We start from the raw sequence: 12,659 nt of genomic DNA, 5'->3' as shown, positions 1-12,659 counted from the left end.
TTCGTATCAGCGAATCTTTATACATACATTATTGCCTCCCAGTGGTATGTCTGTAGACTCACACCGGTAGAAATCTGGTTTCGATACCCCTAATGGGGAGAGCGCATGTGGCCCATTGTGTAGCTTTCTGCTTAATTCCAAAAAGAAACGAAACAAACTTAAGTCATTATTTATCAGTTTTTCACTATTCACAGTGCACACTTATAGTGATGCTTCAAAAACAAAAAGAGGCTTACATCTAACTGAAACCAAAAATAACCATATGTCGTTTCTTCTCTGTAAAGCATAACATTTTAACCAATCAGGAAAAATACATAAAGTTGTTAACAGGTGAAATGTAGGTGGCTTTCTTACAAAGCACGTTTTATAAATATTGCGCGTTGTACGCTCTGCTCATTCCCAACTCACACCTCAAGGTAACAAAACAGCGCAGCACTGATACCTAAAAACTTCGAAACATTAGCAGAGGGTTACGAGAAGATGAATGCAGTTTTTATTGTAATTATTAGTTTAATGTTGTTGGCTCTGGTGTGCAACACATACAGCGACTATACAATGTCTATCACAACTCTTCCTTTGGCAAATGAAACTGAAACAGGAACGCTGGATGTCATTAAACGAATGACAACTTAAAACGAAATTTCAGTCGAGAATACGACAGCAAGTAACAATCGAACAGACATGTTCGAAGAAAATGGAAATCGGACAACTTTTACTGAAGTACCACACAATAAAACGATGGTGAGTCTAAAAATCACTGCTTCTAGATGTATATTATTCTTACTGTCCAAATATTTGTTTACATAATTCTAAAATATACTGAAACTTAAAGTTTATGAACAAACACAATTAATCAAACTATATATATATATATATATATATTTGTATGAAGGCTTTCGAGACGAAATGATAAAAAACAACTCAGATGTTAACATAGTAAACCACAACTAGAGAAGAGATATATATAGGAATGGTTGAATATTATTTGCATCTTCAGTTTGGTGTGCACTTTTATTGTTGCATCTATAAAGTTAACATCTTCTGTCCAGCTACCTTTTGGTGATGTTTAGTGCAATAATGTATATATCATACATTTATTTAAGAAAATCACATATAGTTTTGAAATTAGCCCCCCGCTAGTACAGCGGTAAGTCTACGGAGTTACAACGCTAAAATCAGGGGTTCGATTCCCTTCGGTGGGCTCAGCAGATAGCCCGATGTGGCTTTGCTATAAGAAAACACACACAGTTTGAAATTAAGAATAACGAGCGAGAACCACTACGTTATTTTTTTCCTTAAAATGATATTCTTTTTCTGTGTTTTGTTATGATTACTATTATATACAGAAGGTTCACACGATATTTCCACCTATCTTTCAAGTTTCACAAGTTTAATGTTAACATGTAATAAGATTCTCTTTGGTGGCAAAAATTTGTGAAACTAATTTTTTTCAGTATCGAAGTAACATATCTGTTATACCCTTTCCCACAAAAGTTTTCGTTTTTGCTAATAAAATCTGGCAAACAATAAGTAAACAACACCCATTGAAGGCCCTGAAAGCTGTAATAAGTCAGTTACTTTTTGATAGCTATGTTTGTTGACTCTATAATTTATTTCATTTAATTGATTTTTGTTTCACAAATATTTTAACTTTCACGTTCATCTTTTTTGAAACTACTTCAAACTTTTTGGAAATCTGAAATCCTCTGATTTTGATCTTGCAACCAGATTTAAAAAGTTCCGTTTACCAAATCTCCCGTCATCATTTCACTCAAAACTATCTTTGAAAGCATATTTTGAGCTTACGCTTCGGGCCTGGCATGGCCAAGCGCGTAAGGCGTGCGACTCGTAATCCGAGGGGCGCGGGTTCGCGCCCGCGTCGCACTAAACATACTCGCTCTCCCAGCCGTGAGGGCGTATAATGTGACGGTCAATCCCACTATTCGTTGGTAAAAGAGTAGCCCAAGAGTTGGCGGTGGGTGGTGTAGACTAGCTGCCTTCCCTCTAGTCTTACACTGCTAAATTAGGGACGGCTAGCACAGATAGCCCTCGAGTAGCTTTGTGCAAAATTTCAAAACAAACAAAGCTTACGCTTCAAAATGCTTCTACAAATATTTGACGACAAGATCTCAGTTTGGTCAAGTAACACTGGTCACGAGTCTTTGTTCAGTGTTCCAAGTAACAAATAAATTAGACTTTGAGTTCAACTCAGTTACTACATAATCTATTTATTCGTATAAAAACAATAACTATTCCACATAACTGGAGACGTTATTGTGACAGTTAATTGGCAGAATCAAGCCGATACAAAATCTACGAAGCAGACGTCTTCTTTTCAATGCAACAATAATATACCCTTCTATAACTCGCTCATGTAAAAAAGTTTTTATAAGGTATTTTTTCAAGTTTCATACTCAGGTTTAATTTCAATGAGCTAGAAATTTGAACGTACTTATTATAGTATTTATGATTTTATTGTAAGAGAAGTATACAGAAACTAACACTCAGACCAGACTTACTCTGAAAAACAACAATTAAAATAGCTTCCAGATTAAATTACTGAAAAATATGGCAAGAAAGGTTAATTTTGTTAAAGTTTTTACAAAAAGAAAATCTTTTAACATGTCTTAGTTTTGTGAATATTCGGTTACATCTTCAGATGAGTTGAGATTTTTTCTAGTTATATTTACTATTATTTTGATTTTATCAAAATGATCCACGCTTCTTTAAAAAATTTTATCTGAGATAATTTATACATTAACATGGTAAAATACGTATTAATTTTTCAATACAGAAATTTGATTAAAAGCTATTTATCTCAGTGACTATAAATTATAAGGTGATCCTCTGCAAAAAGTCTAGTATTTGTTATGCAATACCTATAATAGAAGAAATCTAGCTGCTTTAAACTAATTATTTATAAGATGCAGATGAATTTAGTTAAATTTCATGGCTATATGAAAGAAAATATAAGATATCTAGCTGTGTGAAACCAGCACGTTGTGACATGCAGACGGGTTTAAGTAAATTTCATGGTTATATAAACGAGGAATGGAATAATTGTTTGTTTTTTACTTTCGCGCAAAGCTATACGAGGCCTATCTGCCCTAGCCGTCCCTAATTTAACAATGTAAGATTAGAAGGAAGGCAGCTAAACATCACTATCCACTACCAACTCTTAGGCTACTCTTTTACCAACGAATAGTGTGATTGACCGTAACTTTACAATGCCCCCACGGCTGAAAGGCCGAGTGTGTTTGGTGTGACGAGGATTCGAACCCGCGATCCTCAGATTACGAGTTGAGTGCTTTACTCACCTGGCCATGCAGGGCCGAAATGGAAGAAATCAAACTGCGTTAAACTACTACTTTACTAGATGCAGACGGATTTATATCAATTCCGTGGTTATAGAAACAACTAATATAAGATATCTAGTTACGTTAAACTAAACGGGTTTAAATAATTATCACGGTTATATAAATCAGGAATAGAAGGAATCCTGCGTTAAATTAGTACCTTACAGATGTAAATCAATACCAGATTATATATATATAGCTGCGTTAAACTAGTCCTTTGCTCGATGCAGACAGATTTAGTTCGATTTCATAGCTAGTTAAACGACGAATAGCGGATATCTGAGCTGTGTTACGTGATCCAGACGAATTTAAATCCGTTTCATGGCTATGTGAACAACGAACAGAAAAGAATTAGTTGCGTTAAACTTGTTATTTATTTCCAATAGGAATTACGCTTTGAAAACAAATGACTGGATAAGTTGCGCGAGGTAGCTAGAAATCTGTTATTTACAACGTTATTCAAGATTAAGCTTGGGATTTTTTTGCGCCCTATTATGTGATTACATCCACTCTGTCTTTATCAGACCTTTACTGGTTAGTTACAGTTACTGGAGTTTAAAATAACATTAATGTGTTTTCTTGCGCATGACTTTATACACTGTTGGAGTTACAATGTATGAATTATTAAGTATTAATTTCATGTTTTTTGTAAGATGACTCTAAGAAATGTTTTCGCAGAATGTACAGAGAGATGGGTACGTTATATTAAAACGATTTCGAAAGTGCAAATCAACAAATCACGTGTTAACCAGAGACGATATAAATATGCGGTGGAACCGAATGCATCACCACTACATTTTGATATCATTTGCTGTTTCACTGGTATTGTAATACCACTGAAAACTGATCGCTTTTGAGATGACATGTAATTGCTCTTTCTTATGCAAAATGTCCATACCTTCTGATCATATAGAGATGCTTAGGGTTTGGAAGGTTTTTTTTGTACTTAATGGCTTGGGAAAACAAAATAATATGGATTAACTGAAACAAATCGTACTTTAACCGTGGTATGCAATGTGTGGTATCTCATGACAGGTGAGAATCCACGAGAACAAAGTTCAGAGCAAGTGCTGTCCACATACTTCTGGCAACAGTGCACAACATAATTAATACAATTAAAAAGGATTTCCGTCTAAAAAAAATAACGCACATCACTAGTTTTTACCACGACGTATCCCTTCAATGATTGCATGCTTCAAACAGCTAATGAATTAAAATGAGTATTCATGCAATCCCATACGAAAGCATATATACCAAGCCGCTAGACACTGCGACAACGATTTTGTGTGTGATTGGATTGTTGAAACAGGTGCTACGAAACCATCCTCTTCATATTCTAGATAGCTATGAAAAGTAGAATGAAAGGTTGGGGCGTTTTGGACATAACAGGCTTTTACAATGGAAACAATGCTGCAGAGCTATTGTCGAGATAGAAAGATTGAGCTTGGCGACATGGATCATAACGAGGTCGTAAGACTCCAAAATTGTTCTGATATGACATATTCAACTTTGATATTATTTTTTAAAATAGTAACATTAAACCTAGAGTAATATCTGTTTCTTAAATATTCGCAAAACAAAAACAAACACTTGATTAAATATATGTAACCAAAAGATAACATAAACGTCTTTTGTGTCAATCCTCAGGTGTTTGTCACAAAATAATCATAATTTCTATTTAGATAATGTTTTTTCTTATTTTGGTTATGATGAAGAATGTTTTGTGGTTTTTAGCATCTTGCGATGTAAATTTTAATGATATGCACATACGAAATAACTTCCTATAATATATTACTTAACGATTATCATTAGAGCTTTGTTGCTAATATTGAGTTATTTCTTTTTCTACTGTTATTCAAGTCCCCAACCCTCATTCCACTAGTTAACTGTGTAATTAAAATATCTGTTATATTTTTTTTGCCACCGAAATGGACTTTATACAATCAACTTTTATATTCAGTAAAATATTTATTTATTATTAACGTAGAATACATCAAAAATACCTGAAAAGGAAAAAGTGAAAGTGATGCCCAACGATACAGACAATGTGGAACAATCGACGACAACCACGGCGAGTAATAGTACAAAGACTTCAATGGAAAACTCGACAGAAGTTTTAACTTCTACTTCTAATCCATCGAATTCACAAAAAACCGTGAATCCAAACTCTGTTCCTAAATCTCCAAAGGGAAGGTTGCTTAGAATATAATTTCTTTATTAAATGCTTTCTGCTGGGACAGCGGTAAGCATACGGATTTACAACGCTGAAATCAGGGGTTAAGTTTCCCTCAGTGGACACAGCAGATAGTCCGATGTGGTTTTTATAAGAAAAAAATCACACACATTTACTTTATTACATTTAGTCAGATTTGCTGATAATTGGAAAGTTTTCGAAATTTACGTGTCATATATTACATATTTTTTTCAAAAATTAGTGAATTAGCACTAGTGTATTTATAACTTATTCTGTGTAAAAAAGAAATGCTGTATAATTTGTGATATCACAGTGACTAATACGTTTTTTTCCAGCTGAGACATTTTTAAATTGGTTTCAATAAGTAATATACATATCATTATTTATTGTTTTGTTGTTATTTTTGGTGGAAGAATTTTATCTTTTGGGTGTATGTCCACCACTGTATCAGGCGTATATTTACAGCTTACGATACGAAACTCGGCGTTCGCTTCTCGGCAGTAGACAGAGTTTAGATGGCCTATTGTGTAGTTTGCTCTAAGAAACAAAGATCAATATTTTATGTTTGATATTTTAAGTCATATTCTCTATAAGGTAAGATGCTTTTATTATTTTTTATTTTATTATTTACTGTTTGGCAGGTAAAAGTGCACAGATCTTATTTTTTTTTATAATACTTCCCCACATTGGGCGAGGTTAGTTTGGTGGAAAAACTGAAGTCATCGTTGCTCAGCAGCGTTTCGGGATATTTTCTACAAGGAGTGCGAAGCCACTTCTAGTTTGTATTATATTTCATCAAAAGTATCGTCTACATGGTACACAGAACTTTATATTCTGAGCTGTACGGGTCAGTCGAGTGTTTTTAAATTATTATGGTGAAATACAGTACTTTCATATCTTGTTACAAAACGTGCTCTGATGTAAGCACAAAGTTGTTGTTGGTGTGGTGATTTGCTACCTGGAATGCATGTGATCTAAGTAGTGATTCACCATGAAGTTATTATTTGACCAGTTTTTCTTGTAATGTTTCTTCCTATGCATTCTAAGAAAATTGAAATTAACCACACATTTAACATAATTTTTACCAAATTTCTTACAGAGGTTAAGAGAACTTACTATCCATCTGACCTTTATCGAAAATCATGAAATATACGAAGGCAGTAATTACCACTATTAATTAGACTAAAGAAATTACAATTAAAAATATACTAATATTTAGCAATTTTAATAGCTTAATATGTTTTCATCAGTACATAGTACATTAAGTATTCCCACAAAAACTATTTTTTGTTGTTGTTATTTTTATAGCTTTCAACTGAGTCTTATAACTTATGTCAAAGATACTTAAGCTTAGCTGAAGTTATAGCACCATAATTCTTGACTGTGATACTAAGAAATTAATGAGGTATAACGAACAGTATTTATTGTGGTTTTTAACCACACTTTCCTACCAACCTATCTGTATTATATCACACAAATTGAGTCGCACGCCAACTAATGGTGTCTGAGTTTCTTTTGTATGACCTGAAAAAACATATTTAATCTTTCTATATTCCGAGTTTCGATTCCTTCCAATGAACAGAGTGCATGCAGACAGCCCATCCTGGGAAACAACAACAATCCTTTTTGAGTTTATCTTATAAATAATCAAGTAGTTTTCATGAGGCCAGAAACACGTAGGTTCAAGAAATCAATTTGATTGAAAAATATGGTACCCTATAAACCGTGAGCTTTCGAAAGATGGACCAAGTTGGCGTTTGAAGAAAGTATTTGACTTATAGGATATTGTATTTTTAAATAAACAAGCAGTATGATTGGTAATCAATACATTTTTAGAATTTAGAGAGAGAAGGAGAAAAAATCACGTAACAGTATACTTTTGCTTGAAGAAAATCAAGTTAATACATGTTCCCAGTAGCAAATGCTTAGTTGCCTATGCAGATGTGTGTCCGACATTGTTTCAAGTTTAAGTTACAAACCCATCCTATACAGTTATATAAGCATGTTTTGCACCGTAAATACAATAAACTATCTTTTACAGTCACTATAACCATATTTCCTGGTAGGAAAATTCTGCTTTTATTATATTTTGTCAATGTTTAATGTATAAGTACCTCTAATTTTAATATTCTAGGATTCATGTGGTTTTGATACGTTAATGAAAATTAAAGGGAATTAAAAAGTCTGTAATGCTTGGAAGAACTGAGCAGGAAAAATATGTACAATGTGAAGAAAATAGAGCATAATATTATTACCTGCACATATAAATCCATCAAGACAACAATGAAATAACAGTTTCTATAAATTTAAGCTCCTGGAAGATATGTAAAAACTCACATAGAAAAATAAATATATTTTTATTTTTTGGAATGAAGAGAAATATAAATTAACACGTTGTAACACAACTGAGCAGCGTAAATTAATTCCACGTACAATCTGCTGAAACAGTCTGCTTTTGTCTGTCTGCGTGAGATCCACTTGTGGCATTCGAGAAAAAAAAACTTTTCTCCTACATCTGCGGAATGTGCACTCTTTTTTTTACCGTTACATATGTACTTTTATCTTGCAGAAACATTAGATAATAATAAGAAACCGTTTTATTTAATACTATTCAACAACAAAAACAGTTCAATTACTTTGTATACAATCTCAAATTTGTTATGTTGAAGATATGCACTTGATTGTGAAGGGCGTTCTCATGACCATAAAACTAGGTGGAGTAAATGGCCCCCGTTAAATGATTGTTTGAAGTTTTACTTAAGCGTTTACATTACATGCCTAAAAAGTTTTAACCTTTTTTTTTTTCCTTCTTTAGAAGAGAAATAATTGTAAACAGTAAAGGCACGCGTAAATAGTTTAACCTAAAGCAGTTCTAGGAACATCAAAGTTGAAATTAACATCACTATTAAACATTTAGGATTACCTTAAACCATGTGAACAGAATCATGTGTAGTAATTAAATGCATAACTATCTCGGTTTAAGTATATATATAAAACTTTATCGTAAATAATTTTTTTCTGAAGATATTTATTTCGTAATTATACGTGTGGTCTTACTGAAGTCTATCAGTGCAGGTTATCTGGGACAAATGAATAAACGAAATACTATTTTAAGATCCATGCAATATCGCATGCTTTACATATATCTGGAAATATTTAAAAAACAATGCAAAATGTACAGATGTAGAACAGGTATGAATGCGCTGCGGCAAGTCTTTCGGATTTTCCCACTATTATTTAAGGAGTTTAACTTTTAACTAATTGATAGGATCAGACTACAAAAATTGATAGTTTATTCTATTTATTCCAGCTATTACTAATCTCATTGGTTGTGTTTACGATAATTTCTAACATTTATCTACTATATAAAACAAAGTGTGTCTTCGGAACAAAATATACACGGTCGAGGATCTATCATTTCATGTTTGTTCCTTATACGTTTTTGACCAAGCAGCACTAAACTCGATAGAGTGATATAGGATGACAGTAGGAAGATCGGATTGCAGATTGAATCTTCCATTTAATTTCATATTGGTAGAATTATTAAAAGCAGTATGTCTTTCTTTTACGCATTGAGACAATTGCGTATTTGTATTACACTTTTAATGTTTATTGTATTAAGAAAAAAAAACACATAAGCACAATTTCCTATCTTTTGTTAGAAATGACTTTTTCTCTTACCCGCTAAACGGACGGGTACTCCAGCTAGTACGAAAATAAAGGAGCTAACATTTCATAATATTATTTACGCTTGACATATCGTAAACACTGAAATTAGGTTTGTTTGTTTGTGTTTGGATTTTGTGCAATGTTACATGAGGGCTACCTCCGCTATCCGTCCCTAATTTAGCAGTATAAGTTGTCACCACCTACCGCTAACTCTTGAGCTATTCTTTTACCAGCATATAGTGGGGTTGACCGTCACATTTAATAACACCCCCACGTTTGAAAATGCGAGCATATTTGGTGTAACAGAGATTCAAAGTAACAGAGATTTCTCATTGTTTTCAGTCGAACGGAAGTTCAACCTCCTTTGCTCATTCAGACGTTTATCACTACATATACACCAAGTATTGAAATATGTATTAATTATTCGGTGTTTTACAGCACTAGTGATAATATGAACTTTCTGTAATTTATTCCTTACTGAAATCAGTCACGCTCTGTTATGTTTAAGGAGCGACACCACCCGTCTGAACGTATAGATGAACCATATTTTATTTATGTTGACATTAAAACCATCAGTTTCTAGTTATGAACAAGAATGAACAAAATCACATTAAATATTGTATATTTATAGTATTAGCTCCTTTGTTGTTAAGCACAATGCTAAACAATGGCTATCTTTATCTGCCCACTGTAGGAATCGAAACTAGACTTATAGCATTAGAAGACCCTGGAATTATTTTATAATATCAAATATTCACTAGAATATCATATATCTTCTAACTGTTGGTTAAAGAAGTTCATTGTACAAAAGAGAAGAAGATAGATAATTTTTAAGGAAACACGATTGAAAGAAAGAAACACATGTTCTCACTGAATGGTTTTGTGTTTGGAGTTGTACAAGAGAAGGGGAAGAATAGTGTGTAAATATTATTTTAACCACATTATCTCTGCAAAATCCATTGCCGACGATATAATGAACGAAACGCATCGTCAGCAATGGATATGACCGACATAGTGTGGTTGAAATACTATTACATACTCTTTTAGTTTTTTCAAAGATCCTAAGGGGCTACATAAAGAATGATGCAGTGTTAAAATTTAATAGGTCTATTACTAATGCCCTGTGAAAAGTATAATAATTCATTTAATTTTCTTTGTTTTTACATTTAGAAAATAAGCAATGCATGTTTTCCCATCTTTCAGGATATCCCTTATTTTTGAGGCACCCTCTGCTGTCTCAGCAGTAAGTCTGAGAACTTATAACGCTAATAACCGGGTTTCGATACAAGAAGCCATTATGTAATTTTACATTTAACAACAAACAACCACTTTTGTGGCAGTTAAAGATGTGTAATATGCAAAATTTTAAACTTACATAGAGTATTTATTATAAATTTTGCTTGTGAAGCCGCCTTCTTTAACCTCCGTTCTATCACTTTTGAGTTTTAAACAGGCTTTACATGTTAATTGTTGTAGTAACTAACTTCTGATCAAAGCAAATTAACAATGTTAATCAAAACTTTAAAAAAAAACCTATGAAATAATGAAGCTAATTTTATTTAGCGGTTTATTTGTTTGTTTTTGAATTTCGCCCAAAGCTACACTATGGCTTTCTCCGCTAGCTATTCCTAATTTAACAGTGTAAGACTAAAGGGAAGGCAGCTAGTCATCACCTTTACCGCTAAGCTAACTCTTGGGCTACTCTTTAATAACAAATAGTGGAATTGAGTGTAATATTGTAATGCCCCTACGACTGAAAGGGCGAGCATTTTAGGTGTGACGGGGATTTTAACCTGCGACTTCCAGATTGCGAATTGAGCGCCTTAACCACTGGCCATGCCGGGCCTTTATATAACGGAAAATATTAATTTGTTTCCCCTCCATAAAAAAGAAAAAGATAGGTGATAAAAAAAGAAATATATACACATATTTTGTTACATTCTAAGCATAGAATTCTTACTAACTTTTCTCTGAAGACTTTATTACCTGTATTCAATTATATGTTCTGTTATCTTGATGAGTTAGTAACTGTATACCGCTATGTAATGTGAATTAATACATATCCCACAGTACATTTGGTGTTAACTATTTTACGATGAAGCTATTTCAGTTTAAAATAACGGGTGGCATTCTAAAACAGTGAATCACGAATTGAAAAGTTGAAAGTTCTGAATATCACGTATAAGAGTACGTGTATTTTATTGTTTGTTGTCTTTTTGTTGTGGTTGTTGTTATACAACTTAAGTCCAGTCAGTATGACGTAAACGGAAAGCGTGTCTACTGGTCTGCATCTGGTTGGATCGAATGAAGTACATCATAAAATATTCATATACATGCATTATATGCAGCTGATAAAGTGGCTGATCCGGATATACAACTTCTAAGTCTCAACGTTTTTACACCGGTACTTTTCGGCACTGTTTTTGAAAACTACATCCGTCAGATAGAATTTAGAAGGACAGTCCTTAAACAAGGAAGCTACTTCACAATACAGCAGTAAAAACAAAGTGCTGAACTGCAAATATTTGAAAACAAAAATTTGATGTCAAGAAATATGAACGGGACAACGACGACGCTTATTGTCAAGTTTCACGACAATGAAGAGACATTTTCCAAGTTGTTCGCGCCCGCGTCGCGCTAAACATGCTCGCCCTCCCAGCCGTGGGGGCGTATAATGTGACGGTCAATCCCACTATTCGTTGGTAAAAGAGTAGGCCAAGAGTTGGCGGTGAGTGGTGATGACTAGCTGCCTTCCCTCTAGTCTTACACTGCTAAATTAGGGACGGCTAGCACAGATAGCCCTCGAGTAGCTTTGTGCGAAATTCCAAAAACAACAACAACAACAATTTTCCAAGTTTGATGATTATATAACTGGAAATTTTCGTTCATGTTTCTTTAGCCGTCTGCTGCAACAAAGTTTATTTAAATTTTTTTTCATGACATTTTCTATAAGAAGATTCGCCGATGGAAAAACAACAACAAAACACACTAATAAACTAGATCACTTTTGTATATCTTGTCTGGATTATTAAAATTTTACAGTTTATAAACAGATTGATTACAGATTTAATTCTAAAAGGTGATATTATTAATCATTTAACAAAAACACCCTAAAGCGTTTTCGTTGTTTTAGCGTAAAACTACACAATGAGCTATCTACACTAGGCCCGAATAAGGGATCGAATCCCCAATCTTATCGTTATAATCCCTATTGCTTATCTTTATGCCGTCTAGAAACTAGTTCTCAGAACCTCGTACCTATCTCTGTAAATTTTTGTGGCCAATGTTTCGAACGGTATGTACGTTATTCAAATTGAATTGTAAATTTCTAGTCTATTCAGCAAGCCCTCAAAGAAGACGACTAAAGATGACGAACTGAAACGAAGAAAAAAAAGTGTCCAACTAATAAATGAACTTGGATGATCGCATGAAGTGTATGT

General features: G+C 33.5%; 1 long non-coding RNA gene across 1 annotated transcript; it reads left to right on the top strand.

Moving 5' to 3' along the window:
• Nucleotides 1-413: 413 nt before the first annotated feature.
• Nucleotides 414-7,862, top strand: LOC143224098 (uncharacterized). The gene is made up of 2 exons (XR_013013208.1): nt 414-741; nt 5,344-7,862. It is a non-coding gene; the product is annotated as an uncharacterized LOC143224098 (long non-coding RNA).
• Nucleotides 7,863-12,659: the final 4,797 nt, after the last annotated feature.

Source organism: Tachypleus tridentatus, chromosome 8 (genome assembly GCF_004210375.1).
Source record: "Tachypleus tridentatus isolate NWPU-2018 chromosome 8, ASM421037v1, whole genome shotgun sequence".
Lineage (NCBI taxonomy): Eukaryota > Metazoa > Arthropoda > Merostomata > Xiphosura > Limulidae > Tachypleus > Tachypleus tridentatus.
The sequence above is the reverse complement of the archived record's forward strand: the minus strand, read 5'-3'. Positions and strand labels throughout refer to the sequence as shown.